The following is a 16,368-nucleotide window of genomic DNA, read 5'->3' on the forward strand; positions in this document are numbered from 1 at the left end:
CCCGCTATGATGTCCAAGGGACTGCTCACATCACCTCTCCCCCAGCTCCAGTCAGCCCAGCACAGAGGGAGAGACTCTTTCTGTTTGAGGAAAGTGAGGAAAGATAATGACAGACTTTGCCTGGTAATCCAGGGAATTTTTCCAGATCTTATTCAAGCCCACCAAGGCAGCACCTCTAGGAGTCTGTAAGATTACTAAGGTACCTGGTTGGAGCAACCCCTAGTGTGGATATGGACGTAGTGACCAAAGACTTAGATCACAACGCTCAATTCTTTTTGAATACATGAAAAGCCTTCTCAACAAGGACGAGTCCAAACAAGCCCAGAATGTGATGATTAGAATAAATCTTCAGTTCCCAAATATGAGCGAACATGCACAAGTATTTCCATAAAACACATGGAAATTAAATAATATGGTCCTGAATGACCAATGAGTTAATGAAAAAATTAACAAGATAATTCTTAAAAATCTCTTAAAACAAATGAAAGTATCACATACACCTATGGAATACAGCAAAAGCAGTCCTAAGAGGAAAGTTTATAGCAAGAAGCACCTACATCAAGAAAGCAGAAAAATTTAATGTGCACCTAATTACGAATCTTAAAGAACTGGAAAAACAAGAGCAAACTGAACTCGATATTAGTAGAAGAAAAGAAATAAGAAAGATCAGGGCAAATACAACTGAGATTGAAATTTTAAAAAATGCAAGAGGTTAATGAAACAAAAAGTTGGTTTTTTGAAAAGATAAACAAAATCAACAAACATTGTGATGGTTAATACCGAATGTCAACTTAATTGGATTGAAGGATGCAAAGTATTGATCCTGGGTGTGTCTGTGAGGGTGTTTCTAAAGGAGATTAACATTTGAGTCAGTGGACTGGGTAAGGCAGACCCCCCCACCCTTAATCTGGGTGGGCACAATCTAATCAGCTGCCAGCATGGCCAGAATAAAAATCAGGCAGAAGAACATGAAAACACTAAACTGGCTTAGCCTCCCAGCCTACATCTTTCTCCTGTGCTGGATGCTTCTTACCCTCAAACATCAGACTCCAAGTTCTTCAGATTTGGGACTCAGACTGGCTTCCTTGCTCCTCAGCTTGCACATGGTCCATTGTGGGACCTTGTGATTGTGTGAGTTTCTTAATAAACTCCCATATATATATATATGTATACATATATCCTGTTAGTTCTGTTCCTCTAGAGAACCCTAATACAGATATTGTACCAGTAGAGTGGGGCACTGCTGAAAAGATACCCAAAATTGTATAGTAAGTTTGGGATTGGGAAACAGGCAAGGGTTGGAACAGTTTGGAACAGTTTGGAGGGCTCAGAAGAAGACAGGAAAATGTGGGAATGTTTGGAACTTTCTAGAGACTTGCTGAATGTCTTTGCCCAAAATACTGATAGCGATATGGACAGTAGAGTCTGGGTTGAGGTGGTCTCAGATGGAGATGAGAAACTTTTGGGGAATTTGAGCAAAGGTAACTCTTGTTATGTTTTAGCAAAGAGACTAACAGCATTTCGCCCCTGCCCTAGAGATTTGTTGAACTTTGAACTTGAGAGAAATGAGTTAGGGTATCTGGCAGAAGAAATTTCTAAGCAGCAAAGCATTCAAAAGGTAACTTGGGTGCTGTTAAAGGCATTCAGTTTTATAAGGGAAGCGGAGCATAAAAGCTGAGAAAATTTGCAGCTTGACAATGCAATAGAAAAGAAAATCCCATTTTCTGAGGAGAAATACAAGCCAACTGCAGAAATTTGCATAAGTGACAAGAAGCTGAATGTTAGTCCCCAAGATAATGTGGAAAATGTCTCCAGGGCATGTCAGAGGGCTTCACAGCAGCCCTTCCCATCACAGACCTGGAGGCCTAGGAGAAAAAAGTGGTTATGTGGACCGAGCCCAGAGTCCCCCTGCTGTGTGTAGTAGCCTAGGGACTTGCTGCCCTGGTTCCCAGCTGCTCCAGCTGTGGCTTAAAGGGGACAATGTAGAGCTCAGGCTGTGGCTTCAGAGGGTGCAAGCTGCAAGCCTTGGCAGCTTCCATGTGGTGTTGAGCCTGCCAGTGCACAGAAGTCAAGAATTGGGGTTTGGGAATCTCTGCCCAGATTTCAGAAGATATATGGAAATGCCTGGATGTCAGGCAGAAGTTTTCTGAAGAAGCAGGACTCTCATGAAGAACCTCTGCTAGGGCAGTGCAGAAGGAAAATGTGGGGTTGGAGTTCCCACACAGTGTCCCCACCGGGGCACTGCCTAGCAGAGTTGTGAGAAGAGTTGTCCTCCAGACCCCAGAATGGGAGATCCATTGATAGTTTGCACTGTGTGCCTGGAAAAGCCATAGACACTCAACACCAGCCCATAAAAGCAGCCAGGAGGGAGTCTGTACCCACAAAGCCACAGGAGCAGAGCTGCCCAAGACCACAGTAACCCACCTCTTGCATCAGCGTGACGCAGATGTGAGACATGGAGTCAAAGGAGATCATTTTGGAGTTTTAAGATTTGACCGTCCTGCTAGATTTCAGACTTGCATGAGGCCTGTAGGCCCTTTGTTTTGGCCAACTTCCCCCAATTTGGGACAGGTATATTTACCCATTGCCTGTACCCCCATTGTACCTAGGAAGTAACTACCTTGCTTTTACAGGCTCATAGGCAGAAGGGACTTGCCTTGTCTCAGATGAGACTTTGGACTGTGGACTTTTGAGTTAATGTTGAAATGAGTTAAGACTTTGGGGGACTGTTGGGAAGGCATGATTGATTTTGAAATGTGAAGACATGAGATTTGGCAGGGGACAAGTGTGGAATGATATGGTTTGGCTTTGTTTCCCCACCCAAATCTCATCTTAAATTGTATTCTCATAATTTCCACATGTTGTGAGAGGGTCCTTGTGTGAGATAATTGAATCATGGAGCCGGTTTCCCCCATACTGTTCTCATGATAGTGAATAGGTCTCACAAGATCTGACAGTTTTATAAGGAGTTTCCACTTTTGCTTCATTCTCATTCTCTCTGTGCATGCTTGCCATCCATGCAAGACTTGACTTGCTCCTCCTTGCCTTCTGCCATGATTGTGAGGCCTCTCCAGCCACGTGGGACTGTGAGTCCATTAAACCTCTTTTTCTTCCCAGTCTCACGTATGTCTTTATCAGCAGTGTGAAAATGGACTAATACAAACCTTTAGCCAGACTACGGGGAAAAAAGGGAGAAAAGTCAAATAAATAAAATTGAGATGAAAAAGGAGACATTACAACTAAAACCACAGAAATTCAAAGAATCATTAGAGACTACTATGAGAAAGCATATGCCAAAAAATTTGAAAACCTAGAAAAAAAAATGGATATATTCCTAGATACTACAACCTGCAAAGATTGAACCATGAAAAAATCCAAAATCTGAATAGACAAATAACAAGTAATGAGATCAAAGCTGTAATAAAAAGTCTCCAATCAAAGAAAAGCCCAGCACCTGATGGATTCACTGCTGAATTCTACCAAACATTTGAAAAACTAATACCAGTCCTACTCAATCTATTCCAAAAAAATCAAGGAGGAGGGAATACTTCCAAACTTGTTCTATAAGGCCAGTATTATCCTGATACCAAAACCAGAGAAAGGCACATCAAACAAAGAAAACTGCAAGCCAATATCTCTGATGAATATTGTTGCAAAAATTCTCAACAAAATACTAGCAAACATTTTCAACAATACATTTAAAAGATTATTCATCATGCCCAAGTGAAATTTATCCCAGGGATTCAAGGATGGTTCAACAGATACAAATCAACTGATATGATTCATCATATCAGCAGAACGAAGGACAAAAACTGTATGATCATTTCAATTGATGCTGAAAAACCATTTGATAAAATTTGACATCCCTTCATTCATGATAAAAAAAACTTAGTATAGAAGGAACATATCTCCACATAATAAAAGTTACATAAGACAGACCCACAGCTAGTATCATACTGAATGGGGAAAAACTGAACACCTTCCTGTAAGGTCTGGAAGACAACAAGGATGCCCACTTTCACCGCTGTTATTCGACATAGTACTGGAAGTCCTAGCTAGAGCAATCACACAAGAGAAAAAAATAAAGGCCATAAAAATTGGAAAGAAATAAGTCAAATTATCCATGTTTGCAGATTATATGATCTTATATAGAGAAAAACCAAAAACCCTAAAGACTCCACAAGAAAACTGTTAGAACTGATAAACAAGTTCAGTAAAGTTTCAAGATACAAAGTTCAACATACAAAAATCAGTAGCATTTCTTTTTTTATAGTTTTTTAAGACAGAGTCTCACTCTTGTTGCCCAGGCTGGACTGCAATGGTGCAATCTCGGCTCACTGCAACCTCCGCCTCCCAAGTAGCTGGGATTACAAGCATGTGCCACCACACCTGGCTAATTTTGTATTTTTAGTAGAGACACGGTTTCACCATGTTGGTCAGGCTGGTCTCAAACTCCTGATCTCAGGTGATCTGCCGTCTGGCCTTCCAAATTGCTGGGATTACAAGTGTGAGCCACCGCACCTGGCCAAAAATCAGTAGCATTTCTATATATCAACAATGAGCAATCTGAATAAGAGACAAAGAAAATATCTCATTTATAATAGCTACAAATAAAATAAAATACCTAGGAATTTACCAAAGAAGTAAGAGATCTCCACAATGAAAACTATAAAATATTGATTAAATAAGTTGTCTATAGTTCTTGATGACTTTTAAAAATAATAATAAATGAAGAAATTGAAGAGGATGCACAAAAAATGGAAAGATGCTCATGCTCATGGATTGGAAAATTTGATATTGTTAAAATGCCCATACTACCCAAAGCTATCTACAGTTTAAATGCAGTCACTACCAAAACACCGATTCTATTCTTCACAGCAAGAAAAAAATAATTCTAAAATTTATATGGAGCCATAATAGAGCCTGAACAGGCGCTATGCTGAGCAAAAAGAACAAAACTAGAAAAATCATATTATCTAACTTCAAATTATACTGGAGAGCTATGGTAACCAAAACAGCATTGTACTGCCATAAAAACAGATCCATAGGTCAAGGGAACTGAATAAGGACCCTAAAAATAAATCTATCCATTAACAGTGAACTCATTTTTGATGAAAGTACCAAGAACATGCATTGGGAAAGCACAGTCTCTTTAGTCTCTTTAATAAATGGTGCTGAGCAAACTGGACAGCCATATGCAGAAGCATGAAACTAGACCTCTATTTCTCACCATATATAAAAATCAAATCAAAATTGATTAAAGACTTAAATCCAAGACCTGAAACTTTGAATCTACTAGAAAACTTCGCGGAAATTCTCCAACACATTGGTCTGAGCAAAGATTTCTTGAGTAAGGCCTCAAAAGCACAGACAACCAAAGCAAAAATAAATAAGTAATAAATGATAATAGGTAAAACAAGTTAAAAAGCTTCTGCACAGCAAAGGAAACACCAACAAAATGAAGAGACAACCTGCAGAATGGGAGGAAATATTTGCAAACTACCCACCCAACAAGCGATTAATCACCAGAATATATAAGGAGCTTAAACAACTTGATAGAAAAAATCAAATAATCTTATTTCAAAATGGGTGAAGAATCTAAATGGACATTTCTCAAAAGAAGACATACAAATGACCAACATGTATTGAAAAAAAGGCCAAATATCACTAATCATCAGACAAATGCAAGTCAAACCTGCAATGAGATATCACCTTACCCCAGTTAAAATGGCTTTTATGTAGGCAATAACAAATGCTGGTGAGGATGTGGGAATAGGGGAAGCCTCATACACCACTGGTGGAAGTGTAAATTAGTACAGCCACAGTGAAGAATAATCTGGAGATTCCTTCCAAAACTAAAAAAGGAACTACCATATGATGCAGCAATATCAGTGTTATAATAGTCTGTGTTTTTCTGGGTACTCACTATTACCAGTAAGTTTTGTACCTTAAGGTGATTATTTATTGCTCATTAATGTCCTTTTGTTCTCACTGAAGTACTCTTTTTAGTATTTCTTTTAGGATGAGTCTGATATTAATGAAACCCCTCAGCTTTTGTTTGTCTGGGAAAGTCTTTATTTCTCTTTCATGTTTGAAGGATATTTTTACCAGATATACTATTATAGGGTAAAAGTTATTTTCCTTAAGCACTTTAAACATGTCATAACACTCTTCCCTTCAGGGCAGCAAGGTCCCCCAGGCCCTGGAGGGGTCCTGAAGTGCAGTCCAAGAGTCAAAGACTAGAGTCAAAAAACATAGAAGTCTACAGGTAGAAGTCTACCTGGTATTCTATTGCGACTGAGCTGACACTCAAACCACAAGATGCAGTCCTTCCCACTTTTCCCTCCCCTTTCCAAAGGCAGAGGAGCCTCACTCTGTAGCAACCACCACCATCACTCCTGGCCATAAGGAGTGCTACCAGACTACCACTGATGTTCCCTTAAGGCCCAAGGTCTCTTAAATCAGCTTGCAGTAAATGCTGCATGGCCTGGGACTCACACTTCAGGGCAGTAGGCTCCCCTCTGGCTCAGGGCAGGTCCAGAAATGCCATTTAAGAGTCAAGTCCTGGAATCAGGGACCCGAAGAACCCACTTGGTGCTCTACCCTGCTGTGGTGGTATAAGTACCTGAAGCCAGCAAGTCTCAGATGTTCACCAAGTCCCTTGATTTATAAACTGGGTATCACTGCTCGTTATTCAGAGCCCAAGGGCTCTCCAGTTAGCAGGAGATACATGCTGCCAGGATGGGGTCCTTCCTTTCAAGGCAGCAGCTTCCCTTCTGGCCCAGGGTGTGTCTAGAAATGTCTTCTGGGAGCTAGGGCCTGAAACAGGGGCCTCTTGACTCTGACCAGTGCCCTATCCTGCTGTAACTGACCTGGTATCCAAGATGAAAGACAAAGTCCTCCCCACTCTTCCCTCTCCTCTCCTCAAGCAGAAGGAAGGGGTCTCTTTTGGAGCTGTCAGTTGTGCCATCTCTGGGCTAGAGGAGGAGTAATGCTGCACTCCCTTGGCTGCCCCAGCTGGTGTCTCAGTATGTCACATGCCCCTCACAATCCACTGTCTCTGGGCTTAGTTTAGCCCTAGGACTTGCCTATGAGTCGCAGTCCTTAAGGCCTAGACTCCCTTTCAAGTTTATTTATGGACTAAGAGCACTTTGGCCCTTGGTGGGAGGTTTGCAGGCACTCAAGTTTGGGATCGGCACTTTGGAATCAAATTAAAATGGATTAAAGTCTTAAATCTAAGACTTCGAACTATGAAACTAATAAAAGAAAACATTGAGAATCTCTCCAGGACACTGGGCGGGGCAAAGATTTCATGAGCAATATCCCATAACACAGGCAACCCAAGCAAACATGAACAAATGGGATCTCATCAAGTTAAAAAGCATCTGTAAAGCAAAGGATACAATCAACAAAGTGAAGAGACAACCCAAAGAATGGGAGAAAATATTTGCAAGCTATTCCTCTGACAAGGGATTAATCACTAGAATATATAAGGAACTCAAACAACTCTGCAGAAAAAAAATCTAATAATCTGATTTTTAAAATAGGCAAACTATTTAAATAGATGGTTCTCAAAAGAAGACATACAAATGGTAAACACACACATGAAAAGGTGCTCAACATCACTGATCACCAGAGAAATGCAAATAAAAACTACAATGAGAGATTATCTCACCCCAATTCAAATGGCTTATATCCAAAAGACAGGCAATAACAAATGCTGGCTAAGATGTGGAGAAAAGGGAATCCTTGTACACTGGTAGTGGAAATGTAAATTAGTACAGCCACCATGGAGAACTGTTTGGAGGGTTCTCAAAAAACTAAAAATTGAGCTACTATATACTCCAGCAATCCCACTGCTGGGTATATACCTAAAAGAAAGAAAATCAGTATACCAAAGAGATATCTGCACTTCTATATTTCTTGCAGCACTGTTTACAATACCTAAAATTTGGAAGCAACCTGAGTGTCCACCAACAGATGAATAGATAAAGAAAATGTGGTACATATACATAATGGAGTATATTCAGCCATAAAAAAGAATGAGATCCAGTCATTTGCAACAACGTGGATGGAACTGGAGATCATTATGTTTAGTGAAATAAGCCAGGTACACAAAGACAAACATCACATGGTGGGATCTAAAAATCAAATCAATTTAACTCATTGACATAGAGTCGAAGAATGGTTTATGAGAGGGTGGAAATGGTAGTGAGGGGTTGGGGGGGCAGGTTGGGGTGGTTAATGGGTACCAAAAATTTAGAAAGAATGAATAAGACCTACTATTTGATAGGACAGTAGGGAGACTATAGTCAATGATAACTTAATTGTATATTTTAAATAAACTTAAATAATGTAATTAGATTGTTTGTAACTCAAAGGATAAACGCTTGAGGGGATGGATACCCCAATTCCCCATGATGTGCTTATTTCACACTGAATGCCTGTATCAAAACATCTCGTGAACCTTATAAATACATAAGCCTACTATGTACCCACAGAGTGTTGAGGAGGATGTGAAACCCTTATACACTGTTGGTGGTATTGTAAGTTAGCACAGCTATTTTGGAACAATAAAGAGGTTCCTCAAAAAATTAAAAATAAAATTACCATATCATATCATCTAGCAAACCCACTTTATATGTATATGCCTTTTTTAAAAAAATAAAATTATGTTATTTGTGACAACACGGATGGACCTAAAGGACATTATGTTACGTGAAATAAGCCGGACACAGGGAAGCAAATACCATATGATCTCACTCAGACAGCTGAACTCATAGAGGCAGGGAGTAGAATGGTGGTTTTACACGCAGGGGATGAAGGGATGATGTGGATGCAGACAGTTAATGGGTACAATGTTTCAGTTATATAGGAGGAATCAGTTCTGGTGTTCTATTGCACAGTACAGTAACTATAGTGAATATTAATAACTTAATATTAATATTAAGGTATTGTAGATTTCAAAAAGCTAGAAAAGAGGATTTTCATTACAAGGAAATGATAAATACTTGTGATCAATATACCAATTCTCCTGATTTGATCATTCCACTATGTATGCATGGAACATCACATTGTATCCCATAAATATATACAATTATTGTCAATTTAAAATAATATAACACTTAAAAAGACAAAGAAATTTAAAATAAATACAATAACATGGTAAGACCTGTATTTAAAGTTCTGGTCCAAATATATAGCAATGATTTTGATCATTACAGATGTTACTACAAATATTCAAACTGATACCTACTGAGAAGCACTCTAGGCTAAGCGGTTTGGAAATTCTGAATCCCCCAGAATGCTTCAATGCTTCTGATGAAAGCCCTGATATCTGGGATTCCTGTTGTGAGATCCTAGGTGAATAATCCTAACTGCAGGACTAATATTGGACATACTCAGAGACAGAGTTCATAAGGCCACCCTCACTTTTCCACATCAGGTGGAAAGAGAAAAATGAACTCATTACCATTCAAAATATTTGTCTGCTTGAAGTATTTCACTGTTACCCCTAACAGTAACACCAACTATAATTTATTTGCTCCAGAGACAAAATCAGGTCTTCACATATCCTTGAGGCAACTCTATGTGTTGCATGCACACATACACACACACACACACACACACACACACACACACACACAGACATTCATTCTTTGCTCAACCTGTTCATTATTTTATTGTCTAACCCTTTCATTATTTCATTGCTCTCCAACTTGAGGACACTTTCAAGACTGTCAAGCAGTTACTGACTTCTGAGTCTTTATTATCAAGGCAAATGAAATAAACCACAGTTTCCTGCCCCTGACACTTCACCATATGGTATTGATGCAGTGACTAGCCACAAAATGCCAGATGGCCCCAAGATATCAGTTATTCAAGAATAACATCATACCCACTCAGAATACATGTATAACTCCTCCCAAAGGGTGGTACTACTATTAATTATAAATTCCTCTATCCAGTACTGAAGATTTATGTCCAAAGCCTAGGACATATTTGTCTAAATATTTGGACATTTAGAAAAGCAATATTAAATACTCATGTCATATTGTGTTGTGTCATTGAAAATACTGGTGTTAGAACATATCCCACAGGTGTCTCGGGGGTTGGTAAATTATTATCTTAAGGCTCGTGTGGAGAGGATATCCAGTAGAGAAACTCCCTGGCGAATAAAAGCATTTATAAATAGAAAATCTCCTTCCAAATGGAACTCATCCATGTTGTTCGTTTTACATAGCTAGATCAGGAATGTATTTCTATGAAGGCACTGACTGAAAGTGGAAATCTACCAACCCGTTAATTGATTTTTATATTGAATAAAATTTTTTTACCATAACTATTTTTATTACAATAATTAGGAGCAGTACAGTTCATGACAAAAATATTACAAATCTCAGATCACTTCACAGCATGAAGTTATTTTAAATGCTTATACTCTTATAAACACTTAGAAGTTAATTTTAAGTTAAAAATGGTCATTTTTAATGTTTGATATGACCAACATTCCTAATTCAGCACAACGAAATGATGGAAAACGACTGGGTCACACTGCATATGTCCCACCAAAAAAAAAAAAAGCACAATGTACAAAATGTGCATGTTTCTATTGACAGCATATGAAAATAGTTAAAATACATGTTACAGGTAAACACGTAATATTAAGAAATAGTACTAGTAAAAAAATTGGCATGCAAAGAAAATGCAAAAAAAATTTCAACATGGCAACACAAGACAGTAGAATTGGTAACTTTTGGATAAAATATTTATATTGAATAAAATATTAACATAGTATATGCTACACAACTTTGCACAAACCTTCCAAAAGTGATTTTATGTCACTGAGAAGTGACCAAGAAACCTTGAACAAGAATCAATATTGATTTTCCAGGAATATTCCAGGAGAAAAAAGTCTGGGTTGAAGTAATCTCCTTTGTAAGATGAACGGCAAGACCCATACGACCGTATTAAAATGTTGCCACTACAATCTCAGAATTGTGATTGCCAGACACTAACATTTCTGCCAAATAATCTAAATTTTGATTAGTTAAACTAAAGGAATTTGTACAGAAATTTTTTTTCCAAGACATGAAAATGAAGAATGCAAATGAATAAAAATGTACTGAGGTGCATTGCTGGAGGAAAATAGCCAAAGTGAAATGACCGATATAGGGTCTTTATCAATTTACAATTGTATAGCAAGTTGTAAAGTAATGCAATGTATTGTCATTGTCACCAATTGTTGAATTATAAATTATTTTTCCCTAAAGTTCCCACTTTCCCTTTCCTATCTATTCAGCCAATTCAGGCAAATAGTCCATTCTGAGTTCTTTCCTGAGGATGCAGGTGTGACAGGGTAGGGTGCAAAAAAGAAACTTCCCCTAAGTCTCTGATTTATATGTTTCCAAAGTCTTAAAGCTAAAAGGGGTTTATTTTTAGGGGCAAAAATGAATTTGGGAGGAACCTATCAAGATGTGAACAGGAAGAGATTTTCCCAGAAGACTCAAAACATAGGGAATAGCAGAAGAAAAACAAATTAAGGTGGTTTAGAGACAGAACATTGACTCCACTCTCCAAATTAGAATTTCAGTGAAGGAGCAAGACACCAATTTAGTATTAAAGCCAGAAAATAAATTTGGATATTTGCCCCTCTTCTTAGATAATAAACCCCAAGAAGTGATACAGCCCCACATTCCATATCAAGGCAAATAGGGTCATAGATAAGTCCCACAATAAATCCTTTGCCAGAGAATAGCATGGAAGAAATGGAATGATGCCCCAGTTTTCAAGCCTAGCATGAAAGTGCCAGAGTGATCCATTAGACCTGAAGTCCAAGGTAGACAAGAATGAGAATTGTCTCGACAGTTTACTGCATGGATTAGTGAGCAAGGACCAAGTGGCACCATGGATTGGTCAGCAGATATCTGTGTGGACAGATGGCTCAAGGACAAGATCATGCAATACCTCACACTTACATAAGTCTCCCTTGAACTTAAACACAGCCCAGGGAAAAGAGAAAGAGTTTTAGTGTCTGATATCCTAGGGAAATGGAGGATTCAAAGAAAAATTCCATTGATATATAGAAAAATAATGTTTCTTACACACCTCATTTAGTTTGGACTGAGATTTGTACCTGTTATGATAGAAAATATAATTACCATTTATATCATAAATTACAGGGTATGAGTTAGCTTCCACATATCTGATTCCCAGATTTTCCTAATATGAACACAGTTAAACTTTCCTACATGACATGTGGACCCAACATATCTTCCCTCACATATGTTCTGTAGCTTCATATATTTTGTTCACAGTGTGCATTTCACTTCTCTTTTATTCCTGATTCTCAGAACAACTGTTCTGTGCAAAGCATGACAGCATAAAGGCCTCTCTGCCCTTCAAGGCCTGTGTTCTATTACGTCTTTTATATGAACTATCATTTATTGTACATCAACCATACCAGGAACTTTACAAGGACTACCTCTTCTTCACAAACATAAAAACATTCAAATTCAGCATCATAATCCCCTTTTTACAGACAGAAAGCATGGGCTTGGAAAGGCTAAGTAACTCCCTTACTTTGGTAAGGCAGGCAAGCTTCAAAATCTTTTCTATTTCTAAACCTCCAGCCCAAGTTGATTTTTAGATGGTAACCTTTTGAATGTATTGTCCGTTCTACCCAAGTGTCTCCATAATACATACTACTTAATTTTCATTTTTTACTTTTTTAAAATCATACAACTAGGCTCTTGTCCTAGTCATTACTTGTATATTAAATTTGCCTTTTAAGCCAAATTGGAAATCATCACAATTCACAGATGAGGCATCATTTAGTAAAAACTCTTTTTCTCTATTTTTAACTTTTTGTAAAATAGTATTGCTCTCCCAGAAATATTTAAGCTTGCCATGGTCTCAAGTGGAGTTGAAAAATGAAAACACATGGACACAGGGAGGGGAACATCACACATGGGGGCCTGTCGGGGGTGGGGGGGCTAGGGGAGAGATAGCATTGAAAGAAATACCTAATGTAGGTGACGGGTTGATGGGTGTCACAAACCACCATGGCACGTACATATCTGTGTAACAAAACTGCACGTTCCACACATGTACCCTAGAACTTTAAGTATAATAATAAAAAAGACATTTTTTTCCTCTTCTAGATGCTTACACTATCTCTCTTCTTGCCCCGACAACTAAGATTCTTAGGAGTGGCTGCATTCCCTGTAGTCTCTAGCTCTCCTCCTAGTCACTCCCCATCCTGCTGCAATCTGGTTTTCTCTCACTAAGCCACTAAGGGCTCATTTTACTGTAAAGACACATGCACACGTATGTTTATTGCGGCACTATTCACAATAGCAAAGAGTTGGAACCAACCCAAATGTCCAACAATGATAGACTAGATTAAGAAAATGTGGCATATATACACCATGGAATACTATGCAGCCATAAAAAATGATGAGTTCATGTCCTTTGTAGGGACATGGATGAAACTGGAAAACATCATTCTCAGTAAACTACCACAAGGACAAAAAACCAAACATCACATGTTCTCACTCATAGGTGGGAATTGAACAATGAGAACTCATGGACACAGGAAGGGGAACATCACACTCCGGGGACTGTTGTGGGTTGGGGAGAGGGGGGAGGGACAGCATTAGGAGATATACCTAATGCTAAATGACGAGTTAATGGGTGCAGCAAACCAACACGGCACATGGATACATATGTAACAAACCTGCACATTGTGCACATGTACCCTAAAACCTAAAGTATAATAATAAAAAAATAAATAAAATTAAAAAAAAAAGAAAGCTTGCTCTTATTATCCAAAAAAGAGCATCCTGGAAAGATAGAAAATTTTTAGAAATAAGCATTCTACTCTAGCCAGGCACTATAGAAAATAACTGTATGCTCCCAACCAAAGGCCAAGTTGGGCACCTTTGCTAACTCTAATGAGGCACCCCAAGCCTCCTACCAGAGTGATATCAAAGAAAGCCCAGATGGAAGCAGAGATTTTTATGATGCCAGGCAATGAGAAGACCTCACCTTCATCCCTGAGGTGTTGGCAGGGAGGCTGGACTTCCAGCCTCACTCCTCCAGTCCCCACTAGCTTATCAACAGAGGAAGTCTAGAGGAAACTTAGAACAAGCTCCATGATAAAAAGGACATCCTTGTCTCATAGTGACAGTGGAGCCACTCCTGCCTCTCCATGCCAGGGTGATGTCACAGAGAGCCAGGGAAAAGCCTGAAGTCTCCTGCCCATTCAGCAGTAATAAGAATTGCCTATCTTCAGGAGTCAACAGAGGCTGACTTGGGAACCGGGACTTCAATACTTGTAGCCCCACCTGGAAATAAGGAGACAGTGCCCCTTTCACCCACCAAAGCATTACCAGAAGAAGACTGTTATACCAGATAAATAAGATCCAGAGTCTCATAATACCTTAAATGTCCAGGTTTCTATCAAAAATCACTTATCATACTAAGAACTGGGAAAATCTCAACATAAATGAGAAAAGATAATCAGCAAACACCAACACCAAAATGACACAAAGGCCAGAAATATCTAACAATAATTTTAAAACAGCAATTATAAAAAAGCTTCAATAAACACTTATGAATGGGTTTGAGACAAACGAAAAACAGAAAGTCTCAGTGAAGAGATAGAAGATATAAAGAAGACCCAAATGGAAATTTCAGAATTGAAAAATACTATACCTTAAAAAAAATTAATGGATAGTCTCAACAGCAGAATGGAGAGGAAAAAAGGATCAGTGAAGTTGTAGAATAGAACTTTTCCAATTTGAACAACAAAGAGCAAATTGACTGGGAAAAGAACTGAACAGAGCCTCAGAGACCTATGGGACAATCACGAAATATCTAATATCTGTGTCACTGATTAGTCCCAGAAAGGAGGGAGAAAGAGATTGGGTCTAGGAAAAGTATTCAGAGAAAGAATCTGAAGATCTCAGCAATACTAGCTCCCTGCATTTTCCACCCCACACATCCTCAGAAGCTAGAGCCTGGCTTGCTGAATTTTAGAAAACCTCTGTTAGCCTCGTGATGCAGCAGTCCAACAGCAGTCAGTGCCATACCTTAAGCCCAACTCAAGAAAACAGATTTTGGCCAGGCACGATGGCTCATGCCTGTAATCCCAGCACTTTGGGAGGCTGAGGCGGGTGGATCACTTGAGGTCAGGAGTTCGAGATCAGCCTGGCCAACATGGTGAAACCCCGTCTCTACTCAAAATACAAAAATTAGCCAGGTGTGGTGACACATGCCTGTAGTTCCAGCTACTCAGGAGGCTGAGGCAGGAGAATCACTTGAACCCAGGAGGCGGAGGTTGCAGTGAGCCAAGATTGTGCCACTTGCAGTCCTGCCTGGGCGACGAGTGAGACTCTGTCTCAAAAAAAAGATTTTGATAAAAAGTGCATATGAGTTTAAAACTGCTTTTCTGACCCTAAAAATTTCCTAGTTCACTTTCTTTTATTCTGGTCCCTGACCATGATGCAAACCTGAGAAATCTACCAGAGACATAAAGTGGAGCTGTCAGTAGGACTGCACCCCAAATCAGGCAGTCTAGGCTGTGTTTGACTGTGGAGGAGAGGGAGGCAGGTGGGGCCACTCTGACCGGCAGATTTTATATCCCGAGAAGGGGTAAAGAACTCTGCCACCATCCTGCTTCCTCTAACAAAGCCCCTGACAGAGCAGTCATGAGTAATGCTTCAACCTCGAGACCACCTAAGAATTTTGTCTTTGAACAGTTAAAGAAGAGCTGTGATTTTCAAAGTTTCTGCCAACTCTTGGATTGTTAAATGTGCATTGCCAACCGGCAGTTTGTTTGAGAGAACATTTTATTGGGACTTTTTGTTACAAAAGACAATGTCTAGGGCAGAGTCTGGAAGGAGAAGGTTGACACAAAGGAAGCTAAATAGCTAAATTGTTCCATTTAACAAATGATCAGTAAGTTCCACATGCAGTAATAATGTGTGTTGTAAAAAGGTTTTGTCTGAAATGGGTGGGAGGTGAATTTAAGGACTTGAAGAAAAGGGAAAAAAGACTGTGGCATGAGAGAGCAGACCCACAAAAATAGTAGCAGGCCAGGAGCCAAAAAAAAAAAAAAAAGCATAAAAAATATGAGTCCCCTAGAGCAGAAATGGCTGATGACCTTAGGAAAGGTGATTCACTTATTCTATTTGAGGTCGTTTCCTTATTTGTGCTGTATGACCAAGCCTTCAGGTAAAGTAAGTTCTCTGTAGCAGCCCTGAGTTGATGATATAGAGGTTTTGAAGGAAAGGTACTCCTTTCTGGCTTGGAATGAATTGGTACAGGCAGGAGACAGGTACCAGGAGGATAACAGCTCCAGAG

Source organism: Nomascus leucogenys, chromosome 25 (genome assembly GCF_006542625.1).
Source record: "Nomascus leucogenys isolate Asia chromosome 25, Asia_NLE_v1, whole genome shotgun sequence".
Lineage (NCBI taxonomy): Eukaryota > Metazoa > Chordata > Mammalia > Primates > Hylobatidae > Nomascus > Nomascus leucogenys.